Consider the following 22,080-nt stretch of genomic DNA (forward strand, 5'->3'; position numbering starts at 1 on the left):
ACAGAAATGTGGCCATGCCGCTTAAAGCTTTTAGTCATGTTTGCCAATAAAGTCCCAACAGGACAGGGTTGTCCCAGTGTTCCAGATTATCATCCGAGAACTCTGCTCATTTCAATTTGAGAAACCTTTTGAACTGTTCTGAGTGAAAAAGGTAAGAGGGGAATCGCCAGAAGAGAAGGCGTGAGTCCATGGAGCGGGCACTGAGCGTAACTGACACCGGTGCGTGGTCAGAGACAGCAATGTCCCCCACCCGGGCATCCGTAGTGTCCGAGAGCAAAGGCGTGGACAACAGTATGTAATCTATGCTGGAGAAGGACCCATGGACCGCCGAGTGAAACGTGTAAGCTCTATCTGTGGGATTAAACAACCTCCACGGATCAACTAAAGAATGATCCACTAGTAATCGAGAAATCTGACACCATTGGGGGGCCGTCCGGTTTATCGGGGTCGAGCATTTATCAACCGAAGGGTCCGAGATTGTATTGAAATCACCGCCTATTATGAGTTCATGATTGCTTCTACTATGAAGAAGTTGCGAGATACGTTGGTAAAAAGCCGGCTATTCAGTATTAGGAGCATACAGATTGAGCAGAGTGAACTTAGCATCGTATACCTGAACATCCATAAGAATATAACGACCCTCCGGGTCTAGGTCTGAATTCAAAATAGAATAGGGAAGGTGTCGGGCAAAAACTATTGCTACGCCGCGTGATTTGGTACTGTAAGGCGCAGAAAAACAGTCACCTATCCACCCATTGCGCAGCGTAGAGTCTTCCCTCCTCTTCCAATGCGTCTCTTGAACAAAGACAATATCAGGCTTAAGTTTTTTAAGGGTGGAGGTCACTTTTTTGCATTTTATTGGGGTGTTGAGACCCCCCACATTCCATGAGGCGATTTTGATGGAACAGGGCAGTCGTTGGAGAGAGCCTTGTGGTCTAGGACAAGGAGTCGTCATCCTATACCTGTCAGTGGATGCGTGCAAATGCGAGTACATCTAGCGGATGCAGGGTCACCCCTGTCCCAGCAAGCAGGGCAAACCCCAAGGGTGCATAATAGGCATGGATCCGGGCCCAATACATAAAGTAAAACCGTACACAATGGGTACAACCATAAAAAAGTCAGCTTCAAAAGAAAATTTTCAAACTTTTTCCTTTCCAAACAAACATAGCGCCGGCCCCTGAAGCTCATTTTAGGGGGTGGCAAGCATAAATGTGAACAAAACCAAACATAGAAAATAAACATCATAACAGTTGCAAAGGTAACATTATTATTATTATCCTTTATTTATATGGTGCCACAAGGGTTCCGCAGCTCCCAATTACAGAGTACATGAATAATCAAACAGGAAAACAGCAACTTACAGTTGATGACAGTATAGGACAAGTACAGGGTAAATAAACATAGTTACATCAGCAGATGACACTGGAATAAGTATCAGGTGGCAGAAGACTGCTGGAGTTGATGCAGTTGAAGATTATTAAAGTAAGAAAGGATAAGCACATGAGGGAAGAGGGCCCTACATACAAGTGGTATGACCAAAAGTATCAATTATCACAAATTCAGGAGAGTGTATCATCTCATTTTCCAGAAAGCCATAAAGGCTCATTAATGTGGGGAGGAACCTAAGTGCGACCGGGCAGGTGAGCCACCAGATTGGCGAGTCGGCTGTAAATGGGCCCTGGCCTCAGTCAGATTATCAAAAATAAATGTCTGCCCATTTTCAGTGATTTTTAATTTAGCTGGGTACAGCAATGCAAAGCGTTGTTGTTATCAACCAGGAACTTACAAAGCGGTGAGAACTCCTTGCATTTCTGGGCCACCGCGACGGAGAAGTCCTGGAAAATGAGAATACGATGATCCTTGATGACCAGGTCACGATTCCGTTTAAAAGCAGCTAAAATCCTCTCCTTGTCACGATAGTCCAGAAATTTAGCAATTACCGGGCGGGGCCTCCTATCAGGACCGTCATGTTCCGGGCCTAACCTATGGGCCCGCTCAATACGAGGGACGTCCATGTCACTACGGAGGTTGAGCACCTCAACCAGTTGTATACCTATAAAATCTATCAGGGCCGACCCCCTAACCTGTTCGGGGATACCCACAAAGCGGAGATTAAATCGCATGTGTCGATTTTCTAAGTCGTCCACCTTGTCGACAGGTAGGAGGCCATAGTAGATGTGTTGGACGACTGTATGGCAAGTAAGTCATCCTCAACGTCACTAACCCTTTGTTCTAGTGTGCCCAGACTATTAGTATGGTCAGTCAGGCAGGTTAAGGCCAAATCTAAAGACGTTTGTAATTTGTCTAACCTTTTGTCAATTTTAGGCATTAACTGATCAAATTTAACCTCGAATCTGGGGAGGAAATTCTGAAGTTTTTCATCTATCATAGGTACGAGTAGTTCAAATTTCTCCTCGATTTTTGGCATTAACACATTAAGTAATGACGATGTCACATCCGAAGACGGAGCATGAGGTCCACCTCTCTCCCCAACCGAATGTACGGGGGAGGAGCCACCTTGTGGTGAAGGTGGGGAGGGGCCAGGCTTTGCTGGCATTTTTTTGGGTTTAACCATAGTGCGAGTAGTTCTAGGTGGGAGTGAGGACAGGGACCTGTTAAGAAACTTGTCCATACACCAGGCTAAAAGACAAATAACCTAAACTCCAAAGTAAATACTAGGATGAAAATGACCCTAAACGGAATGCAACAGTAAGTGCGCTAGGGTAGTTGTATAAAATTCTGAGTAGTAGTCGAGGCACAAACAGTGAGACCCAAAACATATTACATACAATAGCAATAAGGAGGTCACATATCAATATAAATAGCCGAACAGTATAACAGCAGTACAAACCAGTAGAGAGTGCTTCCTGCAATCAAAGAAGCGCAAACATAGCAATGGTATTGAAACACAGAATGTAGCAGCGGGTTAATCCCTTCACCTCCGCAAGATGGTAATGTTGGCTTGGTGCCAGTCAAGGCAGAACCAATATGAAGAATCAGTTCAGGGTCTATAGATGAGGGGCCAACCACTGCTCATCAAAACAGTGCCAGGGTCACGGGTAGTAGTCACTTTCCTCTTCCCTCTTACTCCCTCAAAGCACTAGAAGATCTTGTTTATGTCACACGCCAGAGGCGGCGTTCGCTGCGCTTACCCCTGCGTGTCTGCTGGTCGGTGTTGCGGTGTCACGTCTGGCAGGGTTTGAGGATCCGGCAGCTGAGATTTGCCCGAGGAGGTAGCAGGCTGTGAATGAACCAGATGAGGGGGCTGGATATAGTTCCTTCGCATGGGACACGGAGCAATGAAGAACGTAGGCGGGGTTTGAGAGTCAATGGAAAGTATTTATTATGTACAGAGCTGAGGTAGGGAACTGAGGCTGAAGCACAATGGTTAAAGACGTGGCTGGAGGTGAAGAACTGCGGACTGTGATTTGAAAGACGAGACTGTAGATGATGAACTGTGGAACTGTGGATGGTAGTTGAATACGTGGCTGGAAACAAGGACTGTGGACTGTGGTTTGGAAAACGAGGCTTGAAGATAATAATCTGCAGGCTGTGGTCAGTGGTACAAAGGCGTGGCTGGTAAAGGAGATCTGTGGAGTGTGGCTTGAAAGACGAGGCAGAAGACCCGGGGCCGACTGTGCCCAAAGAGTCTTACTGGACCGGGTTTTCCAGGAGCGCTTCCACAGGCAGTAGCAGGCAAGAAACGGCAGGGCTGCAGCAGCAACAGAGAGCCGACCAAGCAGGATCAGGAGGAACCAAGATACAGCAGGAATCCTGGGAGCACAGGCTAAAGCACCTACAACAGGGTTGTAACTTGAAGCACTGGCATCCCTGTCCTAAACCAGCCCCCTTTTATAGGGAGAGCTTCCCCTGGATTGGCTGGAAGAAACAGGAAACAGGAACTATGCTTAAAACTTGGTCTCCAACATGGCGGCGCCCAGTAATGCAGACCTTTTTGCAAAGCCACATTGCTCACTGCCCCTGGTCTCCAAGCAACGGTTCAGCAAGAGCGACCCGCTGTAGCAGCGTCCCGCCGCCACGAGCGGACCCCCTCACCTCCGCTACTGCTGCCCACGGATCCGGCGCAGCAGCCCACCTCCGCCGCTTCCCACACAATGCCAAGGAAGCCAGCCCCGCAGCCCCAGCGTACCGGTAAGACTCCGGACGCTGACAGTACCCCCCCTTTTGCGGGTGGACTCCGGATGTCACAACTGAGGGTCTGAGCTGACGGGAGGCAGCCTCAGTTGTAGGGGCTGAGATGTAACGGAACCTGGGAGGTTGTATCAGACCCCTAGACATGTAAGTAACATGTAGAATAACTGCCCGAAGGCGTGACCACGACAACCAGGATAAAAGTCAATGATGTTTATTATGACAAACTCCGTAACACAGCAGCAGTAAAAGGAAACATAAAAGTCAACAGAGGATAAATACAATTCCTGGGTACTACAGGGTGGCAAGGGCCACAGGCACTGGTAGTGTGAGACAGTTCTTATAATCTTCTAGTTGGAAAGTCCTTACCAGACCTGACTGTAGCAATGGAGAGAACCCAGGATCGTACCAGCTGATGTTCCAGGAAAGGCTGGGCTGCTGAAGGTAAAACGGCTGCTGTGGATACTGGCTGGAACCAGACTGTTGTTGGTACGGAGTGGATACTGGCTGGAACCAGTTAAATAATAAACGAACTTGAGAGCGATGAAATAATAATGAAGTTTGGAGTTTGAGAGCGGTGAAATAATAATACCGGTGGAGAGTGGTAAACTGCAGAAAAGGACACCGGCCCTTTAAGAGAAGCTATACACTGCTGGAAGCTGGGCTGGAAGCAGGTGATTGTTTGAGAGCGGTGAAATAATACCGGTGGAGAGTGGTAAACTGCAGAAAGGACACCGGCCCTTTAAGAGAAGCTGTACACTGCTGGAAGCTGGGCTGGAAGCAGGTGATTGTTGTAGCTGGAAACAGGTGAGTCCAGAATGGATCGGAGAGTCAGGCTACACCGCAGATGGAATGCTGGTGCGGGTCTCTATAGCAGAAGTCTGGAGACAGGAGCTGGAACCTGGAAGACAACCACAGGAGAGAGACAAACTGGAACTAGGTTAGACAACCAAAGCACTGACGCCTTCCTTGCTCAGGCACAGCTTACTTATACCTGCAGCAAGGAAGGGGTTGGCTAGGCAATTATGCAAATCAACAATACAGACAGCAGATTGGTGGAAATGCTCAGATGACAAAATCCAAGATGGCTGCGCCCATGCAGACACTTGGAGGGAAGTTTGGTTTGTAATCCATGTGAGAATTGAAACAGTAATGGCGACGCCGGCCACAGGAGACAGGAGACGCCAGACTGACAAGCGCACATTTAACCACGCGGGCACAGCGGAGGCCGCGGCTGATGAAATCACCACTCTGACATTCTGCATGTGGAAACTCAGGAACAGCGGGATCCGGTCCTGGAACGCTGAGCCAGCCTTAGGAGGCATCTGAAGGGTAAGTAATGGCGTCCAGATACCCGGATCGTGACAGCACCCCCCCCCTTTAGGAGTGGCCCCAGGACACTTCTTAGGCTTTAAAGGAAACTTTGCGTGGAAATTTCGGACCAAGGCAGGAGCATGGACGTCTGAGGCATTGGTCCAAGAGCGTTCTTCAGGACCATAGCCCTTCCAGTCAATGAGGTATTGTAACTGACCGTAACGGAAACGTGAGTCCAAAATCTTGGCCACCTCGTACTCGACTCCCCGTTGAGTCTGAACTTTGGGAGCTGGAGGAAGTGCGGAATGAAACCGATTCAGGATCAGCAGTTTCAACAAAGAAACATGAAATGTCCTGGGTATTTTCAAGAAGGATGGTAACTGTAACCTGTAGGCAACAGGATTGATGACTTGTTCAATCTTGAAGGGTCCGATGTAGCGAGGTGCAAATTTCATGCTGGGAACTCTCAACCTCAAATTCTTCGTGGACAGCCACACACGATCACCCACCTTGAGAGCAGGAACCGCTCTACGCTTCCTATCGGCAAACTTCTTATACCTGAATGAGGCTTTAAGCAGGGCTGCGCGGACGTTCCTCCAGTTATTTGAAAACTGACGCAAGGTGACATCCACTGCTGGAACAGAAGTTGCGGGAAGCGGTTGGAATTCTGGGACTTTAGGGTGGAATCCATAATTAATGAAGAATGGTGTAGAAGAAGATGAGGAATGGTATTGATTGTTGTGGCTGAACTCGGCCCAAGGAAGGAGTTGAACCCAGTCATCTTGAGAGGAAGACACATATATACGGAGGAAGGCCTCCAAGTCCTGATTCACCCTCTCGGTTTGACCATTGGTCTGAGGATGGTAAGCCGTGGAAAACTTTAACTTGACTTGGAGGGCTTGACACAAACTTCGCCAAAATTTGGCTACAAATTGTACTCCACGATCCGAGATGATCTCTTCAGGAAGACCGTGAAGTCGGAAGATCTCTTGTATAAACACTTGAGCCAACTTGGAAGCTGACGGAAGACCGGTGAGAGGGATGAAATGTGCCATCTTGGTGAACCGGTCAACTACCACCCAGATGGTATTAAACTTGTTGCAGATAGGTAGATCGGAAACAAAGTCCATCGACAAATGGGTCCAAGGTCGACGGGGAACAGATAATGGAACCAGTTGCCCCGCAGGCGACTGGCGGGAGACTTTGTGTTGGGCACACTTTGGGCAGGAGGCAATAAATTCCATAACGTCCTTCTTCAGAGTTGGCCACCAGTAGGACCTAGAAATAAATTCAAGGGTTTTCTGAATGCCTGTATGTCCAGCAAAACGGGAAGCATGGGCCCAATGCATGAGCTTCTTCCTTAGAACTGGCTTAACAAAACTTTTCCCTGGTGGAGGCGTAGAGTCCATCCCTACCGTGGAGAATGCCAACGGATTAATAATAGGATGCTTGTCTGCAGACTCGGACTCATTTTCTTGCTCCCATGAGCGGGAAAGGGCATCGGCCTTACGATTCTGAGAACCCGGACAGAACTGGAGTTTAAAGTCAAACCTAGAGAAGAAAAGTGCCCATCTGGCCTGACGAGGATTCAGACATTGTGCGCCTTTGAGATATAAAAGATTTTTGTGGTCGGTAAGTATGGTGATTGAGTGGGAAGCTCCCTCCAACAGGTATCTCCACTCCTCCAGAGCGAGCTTGATGGCTAGCAACTCCTGATCGCCAATGGCATAGTTGCACTCAGCTGGGGAGAACTTCCGGGAGAAGAAACTGCAAGGATGTAGATGTCCATCTTTGGCCCTCTGGGATAACACTGCTCCTACTCCAACGGAGGAGGCATCTACCTCTAAGATAAAAGGAGAGTCGGTGTCGGGCTGTTTCAGAACTGGTGCAGAGATGAACCGTTGCTTCAGAAGGTGAAAGGCCTGTGTAGCTTCCTCGGACCACTTGGACGGATTAGCACCTTTCTTGGTTAATGCAGTGATAGGCGCCACAATGGTGGAAAAGTCTCGTATAAATTTTCTATAATAATTGGCGAACCCTAAGAACCTCTGGACCCCTTTGAGGCTTAAGGGTATAGGCCAATTCTGGATTGCTTGGAGTTTCTCAGGATCCATCTCTAGTCCGGAACCGGACACAATGTAACCTAGAAACGGAATGGTTTTAACTTCAAACACACACTTCTCCAATTTACAATAGAGGTGATTGACACGGAGACGGGAAAGAACCTCTTTTACCCAGAAACGATGATCTTCGAGATTATTAGCAAAGATGAGGATGTCGTCTAGATAAACCACGACATGGCGGTACAAGATGTCCCTGAAAATCTCATTCACGAAGTGCTGGAAGACTGCTGGAGCGTTGCTCAATCCGAAGGGCATGACGAGGTACTCATAATGTCCGTCACGGGTGTTAAAGGCGGTCTTCCACTCGTCACCCTCACGGATTCGGATGAGATTGTAGGCACCCCTCAAGTCCAGCTTTGTGAAAATAGTTGCACCACTAACTCTATCAAAGAGCTCGGTAATCAGGGGTAAAGGGTATCGGTTCTTGACGGTAATGTCGTTCAGACCTCTGTAGTCGATGCACGGACGCAAACCACCGTCTTTCTTCTTAACGAAGAAGAAGCCTGCGCCGGCTGGAGAAGAAGATGGTCGGATGAAACCCTTCGCCAGGTTCTCTTTGATGTACTCTTCCATGGAGTGTGTCTCAGGCAGAGACAACGGATAAGTTCGGCCTCGCGGTGGAACCTTCCCTGGAATGAGGTCGATTGGGCAGTCCCATTCTCTATGAGGAGGAAGGATATCAGCAGAGGCTTTACTGAACACGTCCGTGAAGTCTTGATATGGAGGAGGCGGAACATCAGATGACCTGGGGAAGGAAGAACAAACAGGAAGAACTTTGGCTAAACAAGTCTCAGCACAGGAGGGACCCCATGCCAGTATTTGCGTAGTCGTCCAGTCAATTGATGGGTTGTGGAGACGGAGCCATGGAAGGCCTAAAACCACTGGATGTGTGGCTCTTGGAATCACTAAAAAAGAAATATACTCAGAATGAAGAACTCCCACTCTCAGACGAACTGGAAGAGTCCTTAAGGAAATGACTGCGTCAAAAATCTTGCTGCCATCCACGGCAGTCAAAGAAATGGACGAGGACAGTCTCTCGGTGGGTAGGGACCACCGTTTAACATAAGCTTCGGTTATGAAATTCCCAGCTGCTCCGGAATCAAGGAGGGCAATGACGTTCCTGTAACGTTGAGCAATTTGGAGCGACACTGGGAGGTTACAGTCATGAGGAGATGGAGAGGAGATCATTACTCCTAGCCGGCCCTCTCCTTGGCGAGCTAGGATCTGGAGTTTCCCGGACGTTTGGGACAGGCATTGATAGTGTGCGACGGAGCTGCACAGTAGAGACAGAGAGACTCAGAGAGACGTCTTCGGCGCTCAGCGGGAGATAGACGGGAACGACTAATTTGCATAGGCTCATCCTTGGATGGAGATGGTTGACGAGGAGGAGGAGCAGAAGATTTAGGAGTAGATGATCTTCCTCGCTCGGTTGCTCTCTCTCTGAAACGTAGATCAACCTTCGTGCAAAGAGAAATTAGCTCATCCAACTTAGAGGGCAAGTCTCTGGTAGCTAACTCATCCTTGATGCGTTCTGATAAGCCATGCCAGAATGCAGCATACAGGGCCTCGTCGTTCCATGTCAGTTCGGATGCCAGGATTTTAAACTGTATAAGATACTGTCCCACAGTACGTGTTCCCTGGCGTAAATGGAGAATCTCAGATGAAGCAGATGTTATCCGGCCTGGCTCGTCGAAGATGCGCCTGAATGTAGCTACAAAGTCAGTATAGGAGGATAGCAGGGGATCAGACTTCTCCCATAAAGGTGATGCCCAGTCAAGGGCTGAGCCACTGAGAAGGGAGATGATATAGGCAATTTTGGTACGGTCACTGAAGAAATTGCCAGGTAGAAGCTCAAAGTGGATTTCACATTGATTGAGAAATCCCCTGCAGAACCTTGGAGATCCATCAAATTTGGCTGGCGTTGGAAGATGAAGATGTGGACTGGAAATGGGTAAGGTGGGTGGGGTTACAGCTGGTGTCACTGTAGTGGACGCACCGGACGTGCCAGGTCCACGGAGGGTCGTTTGAATCCCATCCAGCCGTGTAGAGAGATCCTGGAGACAGCGGATGATGTGGCCCTGTGCAGCCTCCTGATGTTCAAGTCGGGCTGCCAGTTCTTGCATCGGCCTGGCCGCTTGATCCTGGTCTCTGGCTGGATTCATTAGGTCAGTGCTTACTGTCACAACTGAGGGTCTGAGCTGACGGGAGGCAGCCTCAGTTGTAGGGGCTGAGATGTAACGGAACCTGGGAGGTTGTATCAGACCCCTAGACATGTAAGTAACATGTAGAATAACTGCCCGAAGGCGTGACCACGACAACCAGGATAAAAGTCAATGATGTTTATTATGACAAACTCCGTAACACAGCAGCAGTAAAAGGAAACATAAAAGTCAACAGAGGATAAATACAATTCCTGGGTACTACAGGGTGGCAAGGGCCACAGGCACTGGTAGTGTGAGACAGTTCTTATAATCTTCTAGTTGGAAAGTCCTTACCAGACCTGACTGTAGCAATGGAGAGAACCCAGGATCGTACCAGCTGATGTTCCAGGAAAGGCTGGGCTGCTGAAGGTAAAACGGCTGCTGTGGATACTGGCTGGAACCAGACTGTTGTTGGTATGGAGTGGATACTGGCTGGAACCAGTTAAATAATAAACGAACTTGAGAGCGATGAAATAATAATGAAGTTTGGAGTTTGAGAGCGGTGAAATAATAATACCGGTGGAGAGTGGTAAACTGCAGAAAAGGACACCGGCTCTTTAAGAGAAGCTATACACTGCTGGAAGCTGGGCTGGAAGCAGGTGATTGTTTGAGAGCGGTGAAATAATAATACCGGTGGAGAGTGGTAAACTGCAGAAAGGACACCGGCCCTTTAAGAGAAGCTGTACACTGCTGGAAGCTGGGCTGGAAGCAGGTGATTGTTGTAGCTGGAAACAGGTGTGTCCAGAATGGATCGGAGAGTCAGGCTACACCGCAGATGGAATGCTGGTGCAGGTCTCTATAGCAGAAGTCTGGAGACAGGAGCTGGAACCTGGAAGACAACCACAGGAGAGAGACAAACTGGAACTAGGTTAGACAACCAAAGCACTGACGCCTTCCTTGCTCAGGCACAGCTTACTTATACCTGCAGCAAGGAAGGGGTTGGCTAGGCAATTATGCAAATCAACAATACAGACAGCAGATTGGTGGAAATGCTCAGATGACAAAATCCAAGATGGCTGCGCCCATGCAGACACTTGGAGGGAAGTTTGGTTTGTAATCCATGTGAGAATTGAAACAGTAATGGCGACGCCGGCCACAGGAGACAGGAGACGCCAGACTGACAAGCGCACATTTAACCACGCGGGCACAGCGGAGGCCGCGGCTGATGAAATCACCACTCTGACATTCTGCATGTGGAAACTCAGGAACAGCGGGATCCGGTCCTGGAACGCTGAGCCAGCCTTAGGAGGCATCTGAACGGTAAGTAATGGCGTCCAGATACCCGGATCGTGACACCGGACACCTGTGTGGTTTAGTTGGAAACTTGGCATGAAATGTCCGAAGAAGTCTTGGAGCATGGACATCCTCTGCATCTACCCAAGATCTCTCCTCTGGCCCATACCCTTTCCAATCGACAAGGTACTGGATGCGACCATAACGTCTGCGAGAATCGAGGATCTTGTGAATCTCAAATTCATCTCCATGTGCTGATTGGATCTTGGGTGATTTAGGCAGAGCGGCTCTGAACCGAAGTACCAGTGGTTTTAAGAGAGAAATATGAAATGCATTAGGAATTCTTAACTGCGGAGGTAATTTCACTTTGTAAGCCACAGGATTCAACACTCTTTCGATTGGGTAAGGCCCAATAAATCTGGGAGCAAACTTTTTTGTAGGAACCTTTAATCTTAGGTTACGTGTGGAAACCCAAACCCGATCTCCTACCTTAGGGCTTGGTACAGCTTTTCGTTTCAGATCTGCATAGGTCTTATATCTCTTGGATGTCTTGAGCAAAGTCTTGTGAACTTGTTTCCAGGCTTCAGTAAATTGACGAAGTGTTGACTCTGCGGCCGGAACCTCGAGTGTAGGCAGAAGTTGGAAGTCAGGAACTCTTGGATGGTAACCATAATTAATGAAGAATGGAGAAGATTTTGTGGCAGAGTGATAAAGATTGTTATGGGCAAATTCTGCGAACGGGAGGAAGTCCAGCCAGTCGTCCTGTGAGGAGGACATGAATAAACGCAGAAAAGTCTCCAGATCCTGGTTCACTCTCTCTGTTTGACCATCCGTTTGAGGATGATATCCTGAGGAGAAGTTTAATTTCACGCCAAGAGCAGAACATAGGGATCTCCAAAACCTGGCCACAAATTGAGGACCTCTATCAGACACGATCTCCTGGGGTAGACCATGGAGTCGAAAGATCTCTGCTATAAACAATTTTGCCAACTGGGATGCAGATGGAAGATTAGCCAGAGGAACAAAGTGTGCCATTTTAGAGAATCGGTCAACTATGACCCATACGGTGTTCCGCCCACCAGACATAGGTAAATCTGTAATAAAGTCCATAGAAATATGCGTCCATGGTCTTAGTGGTACCGGCAAAAGATGGAGTAACCCGGCTGGTGGACCTTTGGGACTTTTATGCTGGGCACATTTTGGACAGGCAGCTACGAATTCCTGAACGTCAGTCCTGAGATGAGGCCACCAGTAGGAGCGTTGAATGAATTTAAGTGTCTTATGACCGCCCGCATGGCCCATGAAGGAGGAGGAGTGAGCCCATGTAAGAAGTTTTTTGCGAAGATTTGGTGCAACGAAGATCTTCCCTGGAGGAGGAAGTGGAGAGGTATTAGTTGCAGAAAAAGAGGTGGATTCCAGGATAAATTGCTCTTTAGAACGGTCAGAGGGTTCTTCTGAACTTAGGGAGCGAGATAATGCATCTGCCTTTTTCTTGAGGGAACCTGGTCTGTAACGGAGTTTAAAATTAAAACGGGTAAAGAAGAGTGCCCATCTTGCTTGGCGTGGGTTCAGACATCGGGCTGACTGTAGATACAGGAGGTTCTTGTGATCCGTGGTCATCGAAATTGGATGCTGAGCTCCCTCCAACAAATACCTCCACTCCTCAAAGGCCAACTTAATTGCCAGTAATTCCTGTTCCCCAATAGCGTAATTCTGTTCAGTGGGGGAGAATCTTCGCGAGAAGAATGCACAAGGATGGACCTTCTTGTCCTCGAAAAGCTGGGATAATACTGCTCCTACTCCTGCAGTAGAGGCATCAACCTCCACCAAGAACGGACGGCTGAGATCGGGTTGTCGAAGAAATGGAGCAGTCGTGAAGGCCTCCTTTAAAGATGAAAAAGCTTCCAAAGCTTCCGGAGACCACTTGGCAGGATCAGCTCCCTTCCTAGTTAATGCGGTTATAGGAGCTATGACAGAAGAATAATTTTGAATGAATCTTCAGTAGAAGTTAGCAAACCCCAGGAAATGTTGAATTCCTTTAAGGGTAGCTGGAAGTGCCCAATCCTGAATCGCCTGGACTTTAGCGGGGTCCATCTGTAACCTCTGCCCTGAAAGAATGTAACCGAGGAATGGAATCGTGGGTACTTCAAAGGTGCACTTCTCTAACTTACAGAATAACTGATTCCTTCGTAAACGAGTTAACACTACTTTGACTTGTTCCCGGTGGGTCTTCAGATCCCTATAAAAAATGAGGATGTCATCCAGATACACTACCAAGCAGTCATAGAGGAGATCTCTGAAGATTTCGTTAACGAACTCTTGAAAGACGGCTGGAACGTTGCATAGGCCAAAAGGCATTACCAGGTATTCGTAATGGCCGTCGCGGGTATTAAATGCCGTCTTCCATTCGTCCCCTGGGCGAATACGTATAAGATTGTAGGCCCCCCGTAAGTCCAACTTAGTAAATACAGTAGCTCCTTTAACACGGTCGAACAGTTCTGGAATCAGAGGTAACGGATATCTGTTCTTAATTGTTATGTCATTGAGGCCTCTATAGTCAATACAGGGCCGCAACCCCCCATCCTTCTTTTTGATGAAGAAAAACCCTGCTCCGGCCGGAGATGTAGAAGACCTGATGAACCCTTTCTCCAAGTTCTCCCGTATATACTCCGACATGGCCTGTGTCTCGGGAAGTGAGAGAGGGTAAATTCGACCTCGGGGAGGAGTCTTACCGGGTACTAGCTCAATGGGACAATCCCAAGTACGATGCGGAGGCAAGGTGTCCGCCCCATGCTTACTGAAAACATCTTGAAAAGATTGGTACTCCACAGGAAGGCTGGAAGGGTTGGAAGAACAGAGAGGTCTAACTAAAGGTAAACAGTTCTGAAAGCAGTCTTGTCCCCAAGAGAGAACATCCATAGTTCGCCAATCTATGTGGGGATTGTGTCTGATTAACCATGGAAACCCTAGGATTAGTTCTTGAGAGGCTTTAGGAATTACAAGGAAAGAGATTTTTTCTGAATGGAGAACTCCGACCTTCATCTTGAGAGGAATAGTACGAAAGGATATAATACCCTCTGGGACATAACTTCCATCCACTGCGGTAACAGAAATGGTACGATCCAAAGGAACCGTTTGTATTCCAGATCGTTTGACCAGAGCTGACGTAATGAAGCTTTCGGCGGCTCCGGAGTCGAGTAGTGCAGGGATGAGAAGAGAAGAAGAAGGGAGCTCCAATTGGGTTAACAGGACAGACTCTTTCTTGGTATGTAATTCTGAGAATTCTCCTAGCTTGACCTCTCCAGCACAAACTAGGAGCGGGCGTTTCCCGGACGTAGACTGCAAGTTTTAACAAAGTGATCAGATGCACCACAATACAGGCAGAGGTTCCCTTGTCGCCGTCTCTGACGTTCTTCATTGGAGAGGTGGGAGCGATTAATCTGCATGGGTTCTTCCACAGTTGGTGATGATGGTGTTGGTGGAAGAACAACTCTAGGCTTAGGGCGATCTGACCGCAACCTCTCCATACAGCGTTCTCTGTACCTCAGATCTAACTTATTGCATAAAGAAATTAGTTTATCCAACTTATCAGGTACGTCCTGAGTTGCGAGGTCATCTTTGATCTTTTTTCGGAGAGACCGCTCCAGAAAGCTGCAATGAGAGCCTCCTCGTTCCAGTTCAGTTCTGAGGAAAGGGTGCGAAACTGGATCACGTACTGACTGACTGTACGCGTGCCCTAACGCAGATGCAGGATCTCCAATGAGGCGGCAGAAGTCCTGCCCGGTTCGTCGAAGATTCTTCGAAAAGTGGCCATGAATTCTGGATAGTTGGATAAGATGGGATCCATCCTCTCCCACAAAGGTGAAGCCCATTCCAACGCTTGCCCGGTAAGTAAAGAAATTATATAGGCTACTTTGGTTCGTGCTGATGGGAAGTTGGCCTACTGTAGTTCGAACTGGATTTCGCACTGGTTAAGAAACCCGAGGCATTGTTTTGGATTCCCATCAAATTTACTGGGAGGTGGCAAATGCAAACGTGGAAGTGGTACTGGTACAGGAGGAAGCTGGACCGGAGGTGCCAATGTGGGAGCAGCTGTAGATACTTGAGGTGCCGTCATGGCAACACAGAGAGAATCGAGACGTTCGGACATACTCTGCATGAACTGCACGATTTGAGATTGTGTGGCCTCCTGCTTACTTAAGCGAGACCAGATATCTGCAGTTGAATCCCCTCCTGAGGCCTGATCACCCGTCGAATCCATTGGGCCAGTGCTTACTGTCACGTCTGGCAGGGTTTGAGGATCCGGCAGCTGAGATTTGCCCGAGGAGGTAGCAGGCTGTGAATGAACCAGATGAGGGGGCTGGATAAAGTTCCTTCGCATGGGACACGGAGCAATGAAGAACGTAGGCGGGGTTTGAGAGTCAATGGAAAGTATTTATTATGTACAGAGCTGAGGTAGGGAACTGAGGCTGAAGCACAATGGTTAAAGACGTGGCTGGAGGTGAAGAACTGCGGACTGTGATTTGAAAGACGAGACTGTAGATGATGAACTGTGGAACTGTGGATGGTAGTTGAAAACGTGGCTGGAAACAAGGACTGTGGACTGTGGTTTGGAAAACGAGGCTTGAAGATAATAATCTGCAGGCTGTGGTCAGTGGTACAAAGGCGTGGCTGGTGAAGGAGATCTGTGGAGTGTGGCTTGAAAGACGAGGCAGAAGACCCGGGGCCGACGGTGCCCAAAGAGTCTTACTGGACCGGGTTTTCCAGGAGCGCTTCCACAAGCAGTAGCAGGCAAGAAACGGCAGGGCTGCAGCAGCAACAGAGAGCCGACCAAGCAGGATCAGGAGGAACCAAGATACAGCAGGAATCCTGGGAGCACAGGCTAAAGCACCTACAACAGGGTTGTAACTTGAAGCACTGGCATCCCTGTCCTAAACCAGCCCCCTTTTATAGGGAGAGCTTCCCCTGGATTGGCTGGAAGAAACAGGAAACAGGAACTATGCTTAAAACTTGGTCTCCAACATGGCGGCGCCCAGTAATGCAGACCTTTTTTCAAAGCCACATTGCTCACTGCCCCTGGTCTCCAAGCAACGGTTCAGCAAGAGCGACCCGCTGCAGCGGCGTCCCGCCGCCACGAGCGGACCCCCTCACCTCCGCTACTGCTGCCCACGGATCCGGCGCAGCAGCCCACCTCCGCCGCTGCCCGCACAATGCCAAGGAAGCCAGCCCCGCGGCCCCAGCGTACCGGTAAGACTCCGGATGCTGACATGCAGCCTCTGCCTTCGGTGGGCCACGGGCTCCGGCGTCTGGATGGCGCGGCTACCGCCGGTTCTCCGGGGCATGGGTGCCGCCATGACACCCGGCATCACGTGAGCGGGGGGCAGGTGACGTCATCAGACTGCTCCGCCACTCCAGCGCTGGCGGGAGATTCAAAGTCAGACGCCGGACAGAGCTTCAGGGCCTTAGTATCGTCTTTCCCTGACGTAGATGCCAGTGCTCTTGTTCCCGGCAAGGATCTCTGCAGTTGTACTCCAGTGTCTCCGGCATTTCCAGCTGCCAGTTCGCTACACCGGCTCCAGTGTATTCAGCGGCCGGTAAATCTCTCTGCGTACCAGTCATCCGTGTTCCTAGTAATCAGCGTCTCAAGTCTCCTTTCTCAGGTTCCACAAATCCAACAGCGTCTCAGTCTCCATTCTCAAGTTCTACAAATCCACAGCGTCTAAAACCCCTGCACTTCAATTCCTCACATCATCAGCGTCTCAATCTCCGTTCTCAAGTACTACAAATCCACAGCGTCTAAAACCCCTGCACTTCAGTTTCTCACATCATCAGCGTCCCTGTCACCACTCACAAGTTCTTCAACCATCTGTGCTATTAATCATCATTCATAAGCTCCATAAGTTATCAGTGACTTTCAAACATCACCCACAGTTTCTTCAATTACCAGCATCCCCAATACTGCTCACTAAACCCTTCAGTGGGTCTGGACATTTCCTCATTTATTCCTTTTTGGCATTTGACTTTAAGTTGTTTTCCTTTGCAATAAAGCTCTTTAATATTTCATCAAACTCCACTGTCAGCGTCCTGTATGAGGAGATCCTATATCAGGCCTTCCCTTTTTCAGCTCAGTTGTGGTTCCTCTTCCCAACCATCGGAAGAATCCCAGAGTTCACAACACCCTCAGTCTAGGCCATTGACAGTATACTCAGGCCACATGGACCCGGGGAATCGGAACCCAGAGGCAAGCGCCATGCAGGACCTAGTTTCCCGAGTACAGAGTCAGGAAGCAGCACAGAATCAGGTGATGCATTATCTCCAGGAGTTATCTGGCCAGCTGGATCAAATCCAGACTTCGCTGGCTTCAGTGGTTCCAGCTCCAGTTCCAGTATCCGCTCCAGTGGTTGTCTCTGGCAATGTTTCCTCCTTGTCTGGAACCAGGTCACGCCTTCAGCTTCCCACTCCTCCTCGTTATAACGGGAATCCAAAAAATTGCCGTGGATTCCTCAATCAGTGTGAGGTGCATTTCGAACTCCTCTCACACAACTTCCCTACTGATCGGTCTAAAGTGGCATACATTATCTCGATACTTGAGGGTTCAGCGTTGGAGTGTGTGTCACCGTTGTGGGAGCGATCAGATCCGTTAGTTTCCAGTTATACTAACTTCTTGGCGTCATTCCGAACGATCTTTGATGAGCCTGGTAGGACGACTGCTGCCTCAGCTGACTTGCTCCGAGTTCGACAAGGCTCTCGTACAGTGGGACAGTATGTAATTCACTTTCAAACTATAGCTTCTGAACTGAGCTGGAATAATGATGCCCTTCGGGCTGCTTTTTGGAACGGGCTCTCGGATCGTTTAAAAGACGAATTGATTACTAGAGATCTGCCGGATTCCTTGGAACAGTTGATCTCACTCTGTGTGAAGGTGGATCTTCATATGCAGGAACGAGGTGGTGAACATAGTCGGTCTGACCGGTCGAGGCTCCGATCTCTTCCTTCTAAGCAGACAGTCAATTCCAGTTCAGACGAAGCCATGCAGATTAATCGGTCTCGGCTGTCCCCAGAAGAGCGTCAGCGTCGGCGTGAGGGTAGACTCTGCGTCTACTGTGGAGCCGCGGATCATTTCCTCAAGTCTTGCAAGTCTCGCCCGGGAAACGGTCAGTCCTAGCTTGTTCCGGAGAAGTCAAGCTAGGGGTTGTTTCTCAATCTTTTCCGGCAGTAGACTGTCTACTTTCAGTATCTCTGTTTTCTAAGTTTGAAGTCAAAACCGTTAAGGCACTGTTGGACTCAGGAGCTGCGGGGAATTTTATTTCTCTTTCCTGCGCCCAGAATTTGGGATTGACGTTACAGTCGGTCGAACGACCTATTACGATAACTGCTGTTAATGGTACCCAAATTCCTAATGCTCTGATTACAAGTCATACTATGCCAATCAAGCTGCAAGTGGGAGCTTTGCACCAAGAACATCTGGAGTTCCTTGTGATTCAAGAGATGTCTCACGATCTCGTCCTTGGTCTTCCCTGGCTTAAGCTTCACAACCCTCACGTCGACTGGAAGTCGACACAGATAATTTCTTGGAGTCCTTTCTGTCACTCGAATTGTCTTACTCCTGTCTACCCACTTCGTGCATCGTCTAAGTCGGACGTAGAGCTTATTCCAGAGGCTTATCGGGAGTTTACAGATGTCTTCTCGGAACAGGCGGCCGATAAATTACCCCCGCATAGACCCTGGGATTGTCCTATTGAGCTTATTCCGGGGAAAATGCCACCTCGCGGTCGTACCTATCCTTTGTCAGTACCTGAGACTCAAGCCATGTCAGAATAGATCAAGTCTAATCTGCAGAAGGGATTCATCCGCCCCTCCACTTCCCCAGCGGGAGCAGGCTTCTTCTTTGTGAAGAAAAAAGATGGAGGTCTGAGGCCATGTATCGATTATCGTGGTCTAAATGAAGTCACCATTAAGAACAAGTATCCTCTGCCGTTCATCACGGAGCTGTTCGATAGAGTTCGTGGAGCTCGAGTCTTTACTAAGCTCGATTTAAGGGGAGCTTATAACTTAATACGTATCAGACAAGGGGACGAATGGAAGACGGCCTTCAATACTAGGGACGGGCATTATGAGTACCTGGTAATGCCGTTTGGCCTCAGCAACGCCCCCGCCGTCTTCCAGGGGTTCATTAATGAAGTTTTTCAGGACATGTTACACCTAAATGTGGTGGTATATTTGGACGACATCCTGATATTTTCGAAGAATCTCTCTGAGCACAGAATACAAGTTAAGGAGGTACTCCTTCGGTTGCGAGAGAACCATCTGTATGGCAAGATTTCCAAGTGCACCTTTGAGGTCCCATCTATTCCATTTCTGGGCTACATTATTTCAGGAACAGAGTTGCGTATGGGTCCGGAGAAACTTTCTGCCATTCAGGACTGGACTCAGCCTCTTTCCCTGAAGCGGTGCAACAATTTCTAGGGTTCGCAAATTACTACCGGAAATTCATAAGGGGTTTCTCTACTATTGTGGCGCCTATTACTGCCCTAACCAAGAAAGGGGCTGACCCAAGCCATTGGTCCTCTGAAGCAGTAGCAGCGTTCGCTCAGTTGAAGGCAGCCTTTATGACCGCTCCGGTACTTCAGCAGCCAGACTTCCTAAAACCATTCTTTCTGGAGGTTGATGCTTCTACGGTAGGCATAGGTGCCGTACTTTCGCAGTACGCTCCAGATGGGAAGTTACATCCGTGTGGTTTCCATTCTCGCAAGTTCTCTCCTGCTGAATTAAATTACACCATTGGAGATAAAGAGCTGTTGGCAATTAAATCTGCCTTAGAAGAATGGAGATATCTTTTGGAGAGTGCTAAACACTTAATTACGATTTTTACGGATCACAAGAATTTACTGTATCTCAAGACGGCCCAGTGCTTGAATCCCTGTCAAGCAAGATGGGCGCTCTTCTTTGCTCGGTTTTCGTTTGTCATTAAGTACCGGGCTGGAACTCTTAACACCAAGGCGGATGCCCTATCCCATTCCGTAATGGCTTCGGATGAGGAGAATACCATTGAAAAGGCGTTGATCCTCAGTCCCGTCTCTATCTCTGCGGCTCCCACTGCGTTGGGTCCTCCTCCTGGAAGAATGTCTGTGCCAGCTAAATTTCGACCAAAATTGTTGCAGTGGGCTCACATTTCCAAGTTTTCTGGCCATCCGGGAGTTCAAAAGATGTGGGAATTTCTGCGAAGATCTTACTGGTGGGACACTATGAAGAAGGACGTCCAAGAGTATGTCAACTCGTGTCCTCAATGTGCTCAGCACAAAACTCTACGTCTGCCTCCTGCGGGATTGTTGCACCCACTGTCCATTCCTAAGAGGCCTTGGACTCATATCTCTATGGACTTTGTTACTGAACTACCTCTCTCTAAGGGTCATAACACCGTCTGGGTGATTATCGACCAATTCTCTAAGATGGCACATTTTGTTCCGTTGACCGGATTACCATCAGCTTCTAAGTTGGCTTTGTTATTCATTCGGGAACACTTCCGCCTGCACGGGTTACCTCTGGAGATAGTCTCGGATCGAGGGGTACAGTTTACAGCAAGATTCTGGAGAGCCCTCTGCACGGCTCTACAAATAAAACTCACGTTTTCATCTGCTTATCATCCACAGACCAATGGGCAAACTGAACACGTCAATCAAGATTTAGAGACTTTTCTCCGTGTTTACCTCTCTCCCTCACAAGATAATTGGGTGGAGTTGTTGCCTTGGGCCGAGTTCGCCCATAATCATCTATATCACTCCTCGACTGGTGAGTCTCCATTTTTTATTAATTACGGATTTCATCCCCAAGTTCCGGAATTACCCATTTGTCCTCCAGAAGAAGTTCCTGCTGCAGCCTCTACTCTCCGGCATTTCAGTCAAATCTGGAGTCGAGTTCATGCCAACCTCAAGAGAGTTTCCGGTCGCTATAAGTTCTTTGCGGATAGGAAGCGACGGGCAGCTCCTCAGTACAAGGTTGGTGACAGGGTATGGCTCTCTACCCGCAATCTCCGTTTAAAGGTGCCCACTATGAAGTTCGCTCCAAGGTTCATTGGTCCTTATCCCGTGTTACAAGTCCTGAATCCGGTTGCCTGCAAATTGGGGTTGCCTTCCCATCTCCGGATACCAAATTCCTTCCATGTCTCTCTTCTTCGCCCTCTTGTTTTGAACCGGTTTCATTCCAAGTCCCCAAGGCCAACCTCTGCAGAGGCTGAAGAGGGTACGGACTTTGAGATCAAAGCTATTCTTGATTCTCGCTATCTTCACAAGAATCTACAGTATTTGGTGGAATGGAAAGGTTTTGGCCCCGAGAAAAGGAGCTGGGTCAAAGCTACTGAAGTTACGGCTCCCCGACTGGTGCGGATGTTCCATTCCAGACATCCAACAAAACCTGGAAAGTGTCCAGGGGCCACTCCTGGAGGAGGGGGTACTGTCACACACCAGAGGCGGCGTTCGCCGCGCTTACCCCTGCGTGTCTGCTGGTCGGTGTTGCGGCCTCTGCCTTCGGTGGGCCACGGGCTCCGGCGTCTGGTTGGCGCGGCTACCGGCGGTTCTCCGGGGCATGGGCGCCACCATGACACCCGGCATCACGTGAGCGGGGGGCAGGTGACGTCATCAGACTGCTTCGCCAATCCAGCGCTGGCGGGAGATTCAAAGTCAGACGCCGGACAGAGCTTCAGGGCCTGAGTATCGTCTATCCCTGACGTAGATGCCAGTGCTCTTGTTCCCGGCAAGGATCTCTGCAGTTGTACTCCAGTGTCTCCGGCATTTCCAGCTGCCAGTTCGCTACACCGGCTCCAGTGTATTCAGCGGCCGGTAAATCTCTCTGCGTACCAGTTATCCGTGTTCCTAGTAATCAGCGTCTCAAGTCTCCGTTCTCAAGTTCCACAATTCCAACAGCGTCTCAGTCTCCGTTCTCAAGTTCTACAAATCCACAGCGTCTAAAACCCCTGCACTTCAATTCCTCACATCATCAGCGTCTCAGTCTCCGTTCTCAAGTTCTACAAATCCACAGCATCTAAAACCCCTGCACTTCAG

The sequence above is a fragment of the Pseudophryne corroboree genome, chromosome 6 (assembly GCF_028390025.1).
Source record: "Pseudophryne corroboree isolate aPseCor3 chromosome 6, aPseCor3.hap2, whole genome shotgun sequence".
Classification (NCBI taxonomy): domain Eukaryota; kingdom Metazoa; phylum Chordata; class Amphibia; order Anura; family Myobatrachidae; genus Pseudophryne; species Pseudophryne corroboree.